This window comes from Corvus kubaryi, unplaced genomic scaffold (assembly GCF_017639235.1).
Source record: "Corvus kubaryi isolate FWS band 111438036 unplaced genomic scaffold, C.kubaryi_AGA036_p1.0 64958, whole genome shotgun sequence".
NCBI classification, from domain to species: domain Eukaryota; kingdom Metazoa; phylum Chordata; class Aves; order Passeriformes; family Corvidae; genus Corvus; species Corvus kubaryi.
The window spans coordinates 45,611-58,163 of NW_024581641.1; the positions used below are offsets into that span (position 1 = coordinate 45,611).

The 12,553-nt window shown below is 35.3% G+C and overlaps 1 protein-coding gene across 4 annotated transcripts in view; it reads left to right on the top strand.

The window, feature by feature from the left end:
* Window positions 1-753: 753 nt before the first annotated feature.
* Window positions 754-12,553, top strand: part of LOC121672781 (cadherin-19-like) — a 114,728-nt gene continuing 102,928 nt past the window's right edge. For 2 of the 4 annotated variants that reach the window (XM_042045627.1, XM_042045625.1), the window contains exon 1: window positions 755-890. The gene's annotated coding sequence lies outside the window, so the exon portion shown is untranslated. Of the gene's footprint in view, window positions 891-12,553 lie in introns of all 4 variants that reach the window. The other 2 variants (XM_042045629.1, XM_042045630.1) reach the window with 2 other exon arrangements.

Consider the following 12,553-nt stretch of genomic DNA (forward strand, 5'->3'; position numbering starts at 1 on the left):
GAGGATACCTCCAGAAACTCCCCATGTTAAGGTTAGAGTGGAAATTGAGAAATTATTCCATCTTCTTAGCTTTGGATGCATGTGACTTCCAAACAGGGAACACAGAGATCTTGAGGCAGTGTCCTTCTTACAGCTCTCAGCTGTTTTTCTTGCTATCAGAGCAGCCACAGGCAGCTTGCTTGGACACCATGGCAAGAGATGAGTCAGACCTCTGTATGCATTAGGAAGTTCCTTCTGGTTTGTACCAGAGGAGCTATCATATTGTGACACAAAACTATGTAGATATTTTTGAAGGAAGAAATTGCTTCTACCAAAGTGTAGTGTGGATAGAACTGCTGTCAGACATGTATCTAAAATGTGAGAGCCTCCAGGGTCTGAGATCTCAGGTCTGAATTCAGTATCTTGAAGGAGAAATGCCTGACTCTTTTCATTGACTAAAAATCATAGGACAATAATGTTTTTTTCCTTAGAAACCTTCTGACAATTAAGAAAGTAGGCTCCTAATTTAGACACTCATAAAAATTTTAAAACCTACTATGTTATTCACAGTTTAAAATACCATTCATGCAAAACTTATATATAGCATGTTTGCTGTCTGCCTAATATTTATTCAAAACCCTTTCCCACTGCAGCTGGGAATGCTGTTTCTAACCACCAAAGACAAGTGCAGAACACTGGGGATGTAGAACAATTGGCATTGTTAAAGGCAACAGGGAGAGCTTTCATCCAAAACACACCACGCGTCTCACAGATGCTGGTTATCTCCCAGAGCTGGTACTGATAAATGATGTACAACATGATTGAATGCTGAGACACAGCCAAGCAGAGAAAAGGGTATCTAGGAGGAATTCCTTCACAGAAAGAGGCAACTCATTAAATGAAGAGAGCAGGTACAGCATTTATTTTTCCTTTGCACATCTCTCTTCCTTCTCTCTTAAACTTGGGTCTTATTTGCTTGCGTGGTCTGTTTCAAGACAGAATCTTGGTCATGAGAGCAGCAAAACCTTTATTTCTTTGTGCCTAGGATGGGTTTATATAGGTATAGATGGTGATCGAGGGCATGTAAAGTGGTCTTGAAAAGGCGTTCCACTCTTCTGAGAAAGCAGGTGCTCACTTAAAAGGGGGTCTGTGATTCAATATGCCTTACTGTTACTCCCTCATAATGGATAGCAGGTTCCTAGTTTTCCTCCTTTCACTTTAATTTTTCATGGTATTTCTCCCAATTTCAGAATGTCTGAGTTGTCCGAAAGATCATCTCTATTGTTTGAAAGGTTGTACAGTTTTCTAGATGTCCCGGTTTTGGCTAAAGTAGTTGTTCTTTACAGTGGCTGATATGGGTCTGTTTTTTGGATTTGTGCTAAGCACGGGGTTGATAATACAGAGATGTTTTTGTTATTGCTGAGAAGGGATTACACAGAGCCGAAGCCCTTTCTGCTTTTTGGACAGCCACACTGGTGAGAAAGTTGGGGGTGTGTGGGAGGCTGGGAGGAGACACAGGTGACCCCGGGACAGGTGACCCCAACTGACCAAAGGGATATTCCAGACCATATGACATCACGCTCAGTATATAGAATGTGGGAATAAGAAGGAAGGAGGTGAGGTGTCATCATTTGGAATGATGGTGTTTGTTCCCAAATCACCATCATATATGATGGGACCATGCTCTCCTGGAGATGGCTGAACAGTTGCCTGTCCATGGGAAGCAGTGAATTAATTCCTTGTTTTACTATGCTTGTGTGTTCGGCTTTTGCTTTCCCAATTAAACATCTCTATCCCAACTCATGAGTTTTCCAGGTTTCACCCTTCCAGTTCTCTCCCCAATCCCGCTGGGGAGTGAGTGAGTGGCTGTGTGGGGCTTTGTTCCTAGCTGGGGTTAAACCACAACAACAGTCCAACCTGTCTCATATATTAAACTGTGTAAAGAACATTTGGAGCTAATTGAAAACATGCATACACTTCACAGATGAATGCCTCAGTCATTATCTTTCAATTATGAATCTTGGCTCTATCTATTCTTCAATATCTGGTTTTGAAACCATCTTCAAATCCTGACCTATAAGCTCAGTAGCTTGTGTAAGATCTGGAAGATAAAGAACACTTTCAGGTTGGGCTCTGCATTATGTCAGATCCTATTTATGGGGAAATATAAAAATTACAGTCTATGGTGACTACAGTGTGGCACATACTTAATAGAATAGGCATAATTTTCTCAGAAACACTGGCATTTGAAAGCAGAAATCAAAGAATTTGCAATATGTTATACCCGGCTCTGATCTACTTCCAAATATAATAGGAGAGTTTTTAAAAGAAATCATAGACTTTTATCCACTCTGCTCTTAGGTTCAGAACCAGACAGTGCTGAGTATTAAAGTGTGATTCACTGACACTGATTCAGGAGTCACTGAGGACATTTTAAACTCACCCCAGTGTAGATGATTGTAGATCCACTTGAAGTGGTATGATCCAGCAACCATGAGAACACACAGATTTCAAAACCTTCAAAAATTGCTTGTTTTAATTTGCTGTTGATTGCTAAAATATTTTTTTTAAAAATTGTTTCTCTTTAGGCAATTGCTAACAGATATGGGGGAATGTTCTAATGAAATTTTAATTTTTAAAAAAAATTGTTAAAAGCAATATGAATAAGTGAAGAAATGTGGCATTCACAAATTGCTTTTTCTTACACAGGAAGGGAAAAAAGGCTTTTAATTTATTAGAGTATTACACTTTGACATTTTTATATTTGATTTGCTTGTCCAAGTTTTAGTTATTTGATGGAAATTACCTTCCATTTTGGAATTTATTTCATTTTAGGGAAAAAATATACAAATTTTAAAATTAATTATTAATTGATGAGATAAAAGATGCTGGCAATTAACAAGTTATTATCTTTTATGCTTCATTTCTATTTTCATTGCATTCAGAAGTCTTATGGGCCAGGGAAACAATACATATCTATTTCTAATGGTTTACAGCTAGGATGAGAAAAGTGAATATATTAAGAAAGATTTTTCCCATTTATTTTCATAGACTTTATTTCTCAGTTCAACTTCATGACATAAACACAGAAAATGTTACAAGTCATGTCATGCCTCCCTTGATCATTATCACTATATTCAGTTCAAAACAAGATTAACTAGGTACAAACTGGTCAGAAAGTAATTTGGCTGGTCACTGGAAGAACAATATTAATCATCAGAAGATAATATTTTCTTTTAGCCCTATTTATTCTCTGAGAATTAGTTCTAGAGATTAAAATTATTCCATGGCCAAAGTAGCTCAGCTTTAAGCAACAAAATCAATTAACCCAATTAATCACAGATCCATTTGATCAGTGAAAAGCGTGATATAACAGCAGATCATGGTACTGAATGATTAATGAATTCTCTTTCAGTTCTGAGAAGACAAATAGAAGTGTGATTTTTCTGTTCCATTTCTAACAATAATTATAGGCCTCTATGCAAAATGTCACACTAGTTTTATAATAATTGACACTTTTTGATCTTCTAATGTATGCTGAGATTGAGAAGAGACTCAGGTGTTTGCCCATTCCCTTCTCTCCCTTCAGTACCTGTAAGGCTGACTAAACAAAGGGACCTTGCATTCTGGGTTTGGGTCATGACATGGCTGGGTCCAATTACTTCCCCTAAGCTGGCCTGCTGCAAGGGTCATGTTTTAAAATGTAAAAGAAAGGAGTAAAAACTCCTCTTTTCCCCAGGAAAAGAACATGTAGGAAGCATGGAAGAGGAATCAGTATCCATGTCCGGTCTTTCTCTTCCTTACAGTGGAATCATATTTTTATCCTTGCATGCCACAGAGCATAGTGGTTTGGAGATTTTTTTAAGTCTGGGATACATTTAACTCTTCTACAATGGTGGTACAAAGTCCACCTCACCACAGTAATTACGATATCCTAAAGAAAAATAAAAAATGAGTGAAACTTTTATGGCTGCTGTGAAGGATGAGTATTTGTATGCAGACAGCATGGGTTGGGAAGGTTGTTGTCATATTTTCCTATGGACTACGCTATGAAATTGCAAATCTAACAGAATAAGCAACGAAAATGTATGTTTCACAGTCTAATAGTTCTCTTCTGTAGTCTCATCCCAGAGTTATCCCTCCCATGGAAGCAAACTGAGTTGCATTTTCCTTTGAAAAAGTGGTTTTCTTCACACTACCTGCCTAGCCATGCTTAGTGTTCGGTCGGATGACTCAATTCACTTGTTTGTGAGATACTAGCCACAAATATTCATTCCTTGTGCCTCTTCAGGAATGTAAAGAAATACCCAGATTCCCCTTTATCAATTTGTTAAAGAACAAGATGGCTTAGTTGCCTCACTGTAAAGCTTATTTGCCTAGAAGCTTTAGTATATTACAGTACTTAAAAATTGTACAACTGATTCTACAAGTGCATTTATGAACAACACATCCAGCAACAGTGCACACAGTGGATGGGATATAATCCCACTCTTCCTAGAGAAGACAAACACAGCCATTAGCAGAGTTCAATCTGATGCCGGTACACACAAATCTGAATGCTTTGTCTATTTTCCTTGCAATAGACTGATGTAAGTCACCAAAAGAAATAGAAGTCATTGCCTTTTCAGTCTGTCAGGTCAATGATCCATGAATAAAGAAGCCTTCATGCCAAGAATTAGAATAGATTGGAGATCTGTTACTTTTATCTTCAGTGTACTTGAAAAAAAGCCCATTATGAGGATTTGTATATGCACTGGTTTTCTTGTTGTGTTTTACTTTTTTCCTGATTATAAATCCATTTTTTCAAGACTTTCTTATATGCAAATACAGAATAAATACACTAGTGCAGCTGTAAAGGAATATTGAAGTATGCCAAATGTACACAATAATTTAAATATTAAATGCATTTTTACCAACTTTATAGGTAAAATTTTACAGTTATTTAAATGATTTATTAAAAAATCAGATCTTATACTTGCACAACATATTTATCTGAGTATAACTAAGGATAACCAAGTGAGATGAGAGAGTAGGAATACTCTCAGCTGAGACTGTCTTTCATTAAGTTTGGCTGTGGTTGTTATACCAGTGTGCAGTAACCTATCTGGGACACTGAAGATCACTTCCTGATAGTACAAGTCAGTAAAGTGAAGTCTGGTATTTCTTTAGTATAATTGGCTACATTTACAAAAGTTAATGAGTACATCCATATCAGAGGAGGATAACAAGAAGCACAGAGAAGTTCTTGTTGATTTTGATTAAAGCATTAATGACAACTCTCTTAAGTAAAGTTCTATATAAAATAAAGAAATACTCAAATGGAAAAACAAAGCAAAACAAAACTATTCGGGACTTTTCTTCAAGTCCACCAATACATTTCCAGTGCAATATTACACTTCAATTCTTCCACAGCTATAACCCTGCTTGTGTGCTGCAACAGGGAAATGACAAAGCTATTTAAACAATCATTGACAATAGGCCTTGTGTGATTATATCCTTCCACATTTAAAAAAAATTTAAAAATGATGATTTACTGTTTAGCCAATGACAACAAATCTTAACTGAAACAATTTTCTATATTTAACTCTGTTAACTTTCAGTCATCAACTGAATATTACTGTAAAACCATATTTCTGTATTAGAAGTAGTTTTCTTCTTGGAAAGAAAGTTTGCATGTTCCATTTCCTGGTATGTAACTTATTCAGACCTTGCTAGTTCATTCTAAATTCAGAGACTCGTGGAAGAAATGTAAGAATCCAACAAAAAAAAGCACAGAAGACCTGAAAGATTTTGTTGTAATAGAACCAAGCATCTTATCCCAGGTAAATAGCAGGCCAAATTGCTTGAAACATCTCCTTTATTGAGATACGTATTGCTTTATTGAAATACATACAACACTTTCATTGTGCTCTATGAAATAATGTTTAGGGAACATACTTTTTGTTCGCTTTTTCTAAACAGTCTATATGTGTGTGTATATGTGGAGGTAGGTGCATATATTCTTTAATTTCCTCAGTCCTACTCACACACAAAAATAGTATTTGGATTTGCGATGTTGTAGGGGAAAGAAAAATATATCTACCCCTCCCAACTTGTTTAATTCTTTTAAATTTTTAAGCTAACAATGTTATATAAGCATATCTCTCATTAGGCTACAAGCAAAAAAGATATAATCAACCTAGGATTTGGGGGTTTTTTGTCATAAAATTCAGGAAGTTTGTCAGAAAACACAAAAGCAAAATCCCTAGGTTAAAAAAAAAAGGTGAGATGTCAAGGTTTGGAATACCCAGGACAGACAAGATGACAATGAATAATGCAGACTCTGACTGGGACCTTTCTTGGATTCTGGGTTCCAAAGGAGATCTTGGTTTGTGTGGTCTCTGTTACATCGGATGGACAACTTGTCTCATGATTTAATTTGTCACACGCCACTTATGTATCAAATCCAGGGAAAAGAATAGTCTTGAGGATACTTATGTATGGCTGTTTCAGTAAGGAAAAGAGGTTCTTTATACACTCAGTGTCCTGTCCTTTTAATTTGCAAATATGAAATGAGTAGCCAAAAGATGGAGTCCAACCACCCATGATTAATAAAGTTGTCTAAAATCCAACTATAATTTCCTGCAAATATCAAAAAACTAGCTTATTTTTTCTTTTTGAGCTTAAGGCTTTGAAAATTTTACCACTTCTTTTAAAGATCGTAACACCAAGGAATCATAGAATATTCAATTGAAGGCAAGGAGTACCACAGAAGGAAAAAAAGGTGAAGCAAAAGCTTGGTACATGTAAGACTGATAGTCAACACAGTTTTATGTGTGGGAAACACAGTAATCTTTATGGCAAAAAACATCAAGCTGCAGTAAAACAATGTTGATGACTTGGCTTGGCTGTTATAGGACGTTTATTATCTGATTCCCATGAATGTTGTGGTAGACTCACTGGGATCTTAAATTTAATTATTCCTGTTTCAAATAATATTGAGAGAAAAAAGGAGGCAGGAAATAAGAAAAATGTTTGAGGACCACATGCGAAATAAACAATTGTGAGGCTGACGTTAATCTTTAAATTTTACAATGTGTTTTAAGTTAATTGTATTTAATAAATTTTATCATGCTTTGAATTTTTCAGAATGTTTCTGGGTGACTTTCTATACTAAAGATAACAAATATTTTTTCATATGTATTTGCATCTATAAGCATACTTATGCACAAAAATAAAATCTGGTTTATCATTTTGGGCTGCTGACCATAAGTAGAAGTTAATAAACTGGACTGACACCTGTAAATGGAAGATATGTCAGATCAAAGGTATAAATACAGTGCTTAAGCTAGTATACAACTTCTAAAATTATGGATTAATTCCACAGTATAGAAAATACTTTTAATATAATTTTTTGAGATAGGTATTAAACCAAACTTATTCATCAGTCTGTTAACCCTTCAGTATTTATTATTTGATATTTATAACTATGAAAACTCGAGTTTGAACATCACAACTGAGATGTAAAAAAGTAAAAGTCAATATCGTTCTACTTTAAATTTTATTTGGGTTACCTATATTCACTATTTGTTCCTCTAATTGCTGCAATCTTAATTCTTGAAGAAATCCCGAAATGTGGTGCTGTGGTGAACTTAGAAATCAGACCTTCACACTAGTCCCTAAGTGGTTCATTGAAGTGGTTGAAAAAATTCAAATTTGAAAATTCTATCTCCATGTTAGATTCATACATTTTGAGGTAGTTGATAATGTGATGCCTATAAGAATTTTTCTGTTGGAAGGCACTGGTTATGTAAAAATAACCTTATTTTCACTGATATGAAAGAGAGAGCCCTGCATCATTGAGCCACAGACTCTCCAATGGTGAATGTTTTCATCAAAAATCTGTAACATTTCTTACAGATGATAATGTGTGCATGCTTAGTATCCAGAAAAAAAGGAGAAAATTATCTATCACACCAATGCTTTAAATGTAATGGATCAAGTACTCTTGATTTCTCTATGATCAGCACTTGAAAAAGCAGAGGAGAAATATTTGCTTCATTGTAAACTTTGTACAAAATTTGAATTAAGACATAGTTTGTTATGGAAAGTGAAACAAAATAGCTGTGTTGCAGAGCTAATATAATGTAATCTTCCTTATTTGTTCTACATTTTTTCTTTCTTGTTTAGAATGCAAACTCCTGAGATCCCAGTGTATGGTTGTGTACACCTATGTCGTGCAAATAAAAGAAATATGACAATTTCATAACTAATATCCATAAGCTTCCCATAGCACAATTTCAGTTACATAAAAGGAAGATTTTGTTTACTAAGTTTTCTTTGACATTTGAGTTCAGTTACTGCCAAGGCAGAAGACAAGTTGATTAGGTCATTTGCATCATCTAAATGGAATTCTGAGTAATGTCATCATTCAATGGGTCATTGAGAACAGAAAAGTAATTGTATCCCATCAAACCAGGCTTTATAATCAAGAGAATAATACTTGGAATGTATCATTAGTCTGTACAGATACAAAGTCTGATTGGCTGATATTCAGATAAGGAATATGGACTTTGAATTGTAAAAGGGTGCTTAAGAGGGGAAAAAAAGAAAATATTAGGAAGGAGGAAAAGAAAAACACCTTTCAAGTGAATCCATGTTTGCATCCAAACTTATTCACATTAGTCGGATTTGATATCACCTTTAAATATTCTGTGATTCATCCAATAAAAAAAATATTTTCAGTAACAATATAATTTTATTTATAGGCATTATAGTTGGTTTAATCTGATGGAGACTGTTTCTACAGTGGATTGCATATTTTCTGATGTACAAATGTTCAAGATATCCCCACATTTCAAGTGGGACAGTAGGTCTTACTATCCAAACCAGCCTTAAACAAACTTGTACAGAAATGTATAACTTCAGGTACCTGAAGCACTTGACATCCAATCAACCCTGAATGGCTCAAGTTATTCCAAACTGTAAAAAGCACTTTCACTTAAAATGCATGCCACCACTGGAGAGGTGTTGAATCTGTTGCGTATTAAGTTAGCCTTTGTCAGCAGAACATTGCAGGGATTTAAATGTGTGTTAACAAATTACCTTCATTCAGAACACCAACTTGACCCGGATCTCCTGAGCTATAAAATTCAGCATGATCAAAAAAGAGAAAGGAAAGTGAGAGTCTAGGTTAGACTCTTTTGGAATTGTAATGTTTTCACTTTCAATACAACTGGCAAGAGTTTTAAGAAACTGGAGAATATCTTCTATTGAATGGAATATGAAAGAATCTGAGAATAATGCTGTGTTTAACCTCTATTCTATAAGGAACATATATTCACACGTGTCTGTATATCTTGCCTTAGGCCAGTGTCAAAGAAAAGAGAGTGTTCAATCCTGTAAGGTACTGAGTACTCTGGCTGTGATCCAGCAAAGCACTCAACTATGCGTTTAAATTTAAGTACATGGATCATGCCGCTAACTTCAATGGGATTATGCTTAAAGATAAACTAACCTTAAATGCTTTGCTGGATCACAGCCACAGTGCTCAGTATGGGCTGAATACAAATCCAACCTGAGAGGAGCGTTTTCTTCTCTGTTTCCAGTGAGAGCTCACAATATACATAAAAAAGTTCTTTTCAGAAAAGAAAGTTCATATTATAACCAGACTGAACAGCTTCAGAAGGGTGGGATGATTAATAAATCCTAAGGTGCTTGTGTTCAAACAAATAAGCAAAGCAACAAACAAAAACCAAGCTTTGACTTTCCCAGGTTCAGATATTCATTTTTTTTGTGTAACATAATGACAGAGCATGGAGAGGGATATAGATAAAGCAGAAAAAATCAAGTGAAAGATTAGAGACAGAGGCAAACAATGTTCCCTTTTCTCTTTTGCCAAATTTCTTTCCTGATTTTAGCTGTGGCCTCTCTTAATTCTGTAATTGAAAAGAACAAGTCTCTGAGTTTAAGCATGTATGAATACCCTCACAGAATTTACCTCAATTGAAATCAGACAATACAGTCTATATAATTAGAGACAAGTGACACTCTTATGTATCTGTTGCTGTTCCAGATGAAAACAACAGGAAAGTAAACTTAGGAAACAAAGAATATTTCAAAAAGCAAAAGCAAACCTGTGCTTTTCATCATTATAATTGAAGATTACTAAATTTGTAATTTGGTATACACATTTTGAACTTTTCCTTGGCTCCAATCAATGTAAAGAGGACCTGGTTAGAGGACTGGACCCTACTGAAAGAAGTCAGAAGAACCATATTTGTCTTCCAAAAAGCAAAGCAAGTGAGAAGAGAAAGAATCTATCATGTGTACACTTCCACCACTCACCTATTCTTGATGGACAGCAAGAAAGATTTGTCACCAATTTTTCTTTCATTACTATCAGACCAAGTCACCAAATCTTTGGTCAAACCAGCAAGTTTGTTTTCAAACAGTAGCTGTCACAACTCAGACGGTGAAAATGGGTTACCAGGCTGATGATACGACTTGAACAAACATGTAACAATTGCAAAATCCTGGGCTGTCTGACTGACAAAATGACAACCAAGTCACATTAATCTTCGTGTAAAAGAGAAAAAGAGAACATGTCCTCTAAAATAGCATACAAAAACCTAGGATTGCCTCAGCAAACTTGTCCACATGTGGCTTTCTCAAAGGCTTGAATCTTATTTAAAAATAATGCACAATACATACAATAGAGCTTCATATTTGAAGAGAAATAATTAAAGACAGCATAGCACTTTCTAGCTAACAGCTCTTGCTGAAGCAATGGGCAGCTCTGGCAAAAGTCTGCCACAGTGCACCCTGAAGTACAATCAAATCAAACTGATAAAAAATTCTATCAGAGGTTAGTGAACATGAAACACTTTTGAACTACAAAGCACCCAAGCAACTCAGCATGTGTATTTTTTTCCCCTAGCTTTATCTTATTCCCACAATTCAACTTCTCACCTTTTCATCATATCCATCAATTTCTTCCTTGTTGAGAAACAATTATACCCTAGGAATCTCTTGAACTCATTTATAACTCTATTTTTGAACCTTGAACCTTGTTCTATGGCTTTATTATTTTTTTTACAGAAGATCTGCTCTAATTTTCTATTTACTCGTAGATCCTTAATGCTACAAAATATTCTTCAGAATCAAAATTTATCACCAACACCTATCAATTTCTTTCACAAACTGAAGAGCTTTTGATTCAACTCTTGAAATTTGAAGGAAGTTCTCCATTTATGCAGATAAATTTTATGTTTTAACCAAATATGCATAATGTTTTAAAGGAGGACATATTTTCTTAGCTATATGCCCATAGATTTACCTTTTTAATGACATAAGTCAGAAAAAGTACCATAAACATTCAACTGCTTGATATCTTTTTCCCATCACACACAGATTTTTATCTCTCAACTTCTGAAGAGAACAGGCAAGAGTTTACCACTTGTATGCAGTATAAGAACTCATAGCCTAGTCTTTTGAAATGCTTTTGCAATTTTTCACAAAAACTTAATTTTGTTTGACTGAAAATTCTGCTTGGCTCCTATATGGGAAAACATTTTAATCTGTAGTTCATTGATGCTTATCTAACTCAAATCAAGAGATACTTACACTTTTGACGTCCAGTATCTCTTCCATAGCACTTGCAAAAATCACTGCGATACCTGTAGCAGCTCTTTTCCTGGGAGGCAAGTTTCCATGAAGAAATTTATCTTCAGAACTAAAATTCTTTGGGAACATCATCGAAGAGACTGAGAATGAAAGGCATTTGGAAAGATAATTTTCTTCCAGGGTTAGACTTCGTTCTGTACTAAGGCATTTTGGTGATTCTCTACTGGTTTTTGACTATTGCAATGCCCTGCTGATGCCCTGGTAGAGTTTAGGGTGATCTCAAGGTCAGTTCTTTATCCAAGCTCTTGGTTTGTTTTCACACTGATGTTAACTCCATTTTTCAACACTGAGGCAAACTCCTTTGCAAAGTCACTGCTCAATGTTCCCAATATCAGCACACAACAACTGAGCTCTTGATTAAGGACCCAGCATAAAACATTGGCAGGCTAACACGAACCTAAGGTGCTTGTTAGCTCTAGGGAGAAGTCTCCTGCTTTGAATATGAATGAAGTTAACATCTAAATGAAAGCTAAATCTTGAATTTACACTTCAGCAGCAAAAGAGGCACTTGGAAATGTTAACAGTTTACGTTTTAGATTCCGAAGAGAAATGAACAAAATGAATCTCACAGAGAATGGAAGCATGTTTAGGCAGAGCAAAGTAGAATATTTCTTATATTTTATTTGTATATGACTATGTTTAATACAGACTTCTCTCTGTGTCAGTCTTGTTGAGTTAGGAATCTTTTACTGCAGTGTACTTCCTGTAACCCCAGCAGCATAACTAAAATAAAGTTCCATTTTCAAGAAAACTAGCAAATGCCATCCATTCCAGGAGGCAGTGGAGTTATTTATATTTAATTTCTGATTTGAATTAGTGACTAAGCATAAGCACTATTCAGACTTCACTCTATTGGTATATAAGTGCTTTGAAAATTGGGAAATGGGAACTTACATAGTAATTATGATGT